The sequence below is a fragment of the Otolemur garnettii genome, unplaced genomic scaffold, assembly GCF_000181295.1.
Source record: "Otolemur garnettii isolate 467f Iridium unplaced genomic scaffold, OtoGar3 scaffold00091, whole genome shotgun sequence".
NCBI classification, from domain to species: Eukaryota; Metazoa; Chordata; class Mammalia; order Primates; family Galagidae; genus Otolemur; species Otolemur garnettii.
In genome coordinates this window covers 6,723,963-6,725,441 of record NW_003852486.1, presented here as the reverse complement: position 1 = coordinate 6,725,441, position 1,479 = coordinate 6,723,963, and positions in this window count along the sequence as shown.

Genomic DNA, 1,479 nt, shown 5'->3' with positions numbered 1-1,479 from the left:
TTTTTTTTTTTTTTTTTTTTTTGAGACAGAGCCTCAAGCTCTCCCCCTGGGTAGAGTGCAATGGCATCACAGCTCACAGCAAACTCGAACTCCTGGACTCAAGCGAGTTTCTGCCTCAGCCTCCCAAGTAGCTGGTACCACAGGCGCCCGCCACAACGCCCAGCTATTTTTTGGTTGCAGCCGTCATTGTTGTTTGGTGGGCCGGGCTGGATTCGAACCCATCACCTTAGGAGTATGTGGCTGGCGCCTTAGCCACTTGAGCCATAGGCACAGAGCCGAGCCAGTTCTTATAATAAATCCCCTTGGGCAGTGCCTATGGATCAGTGAGTAGAGTGCCAGCCCCATATACTGAAGGTGGCAGGTTCAAACCCAGCCCTGCCCAAACTGCAAGAAAAAAACATAACCAGGCATTGTGGTGGGCACCTGTAGTCCCATCTACTTGGGAGGCTCAGGCAAGAGAATCACATAAGCCCAAGAGCTGGAGGTTGCTATGAGCTGTAATATGCCACGGCACTCTACTGAGGGCAACAAAGTGAGACTTATCTCTATGTTGCGTGAGTCTATGCCACAGAAGAAAAGTCTGCACTGAAATGTCTGAAAGAGGGGAGACTGCGGCTCGCTCTGGCATGCAGCCCCTAACTTTATTTCTTGCAAGCTTATTGCTCTTAACAATTCTAAGTTCTGCATGTACACATTCTATTAATAAAACTAATTGGCAGCCAATGGTTTATATGATAAGAGTACAAAGAAACCATACAGAGCAACCACAAAAACTTATTCAGCCATTTGTCTGAGAAAACAGGTGCAACGTGTAACTCAAATGCGCATTAACTTATGTTGTTTTCCACTACCAAAGTCCCTTCCAGGAAATTCCAGAGATAGCCAGACAGAGTCTGCTTCCTGTATAACTAACTTGCTAATCAGTTTGGAGGGTCTTAAAGGAACATCCCTTCATGTGGACTCTGAGAAAGCTTCTTCAAACACAAGTCAATGGCACTCAAAGTTACATTGAGGTTACATTTCTCCCTTTTTTTCAAATTATGCAAGATAATGGAAAACTCAGCTGCTTGGTGGTCACTCACTTGGTGAGCTTGATAAACCCGTCTGCAGACCAAACACAAAACAAAACAAATAATGAACATTATAGCAAGCAATCCTGCAGAACTTCCAAATAAAATATTCAATTTAGGTACAGGATTTAATTGTTCTATTCCATTTGATGATTCTTTTAGTATAGTATCTCCATTAACACATTCAAGCTTGCACTGAAACATGGCATATACTTTCTGTTGTAAGCAAAGAATATCATTAGTTAAATTTTCATGGTTTAAGAAATGCTTTATCAGCTCGGCACCTATAGCTCAACTGGCTAAGGCGCCAGCCACGTACACCTAAGGTGGTGGGTTTGAATCCCCAGCCTGGACCCACCAAACAACAATGACGGCTGCAACCAAAAAATAGCCAGGCATTGTGGCAGGC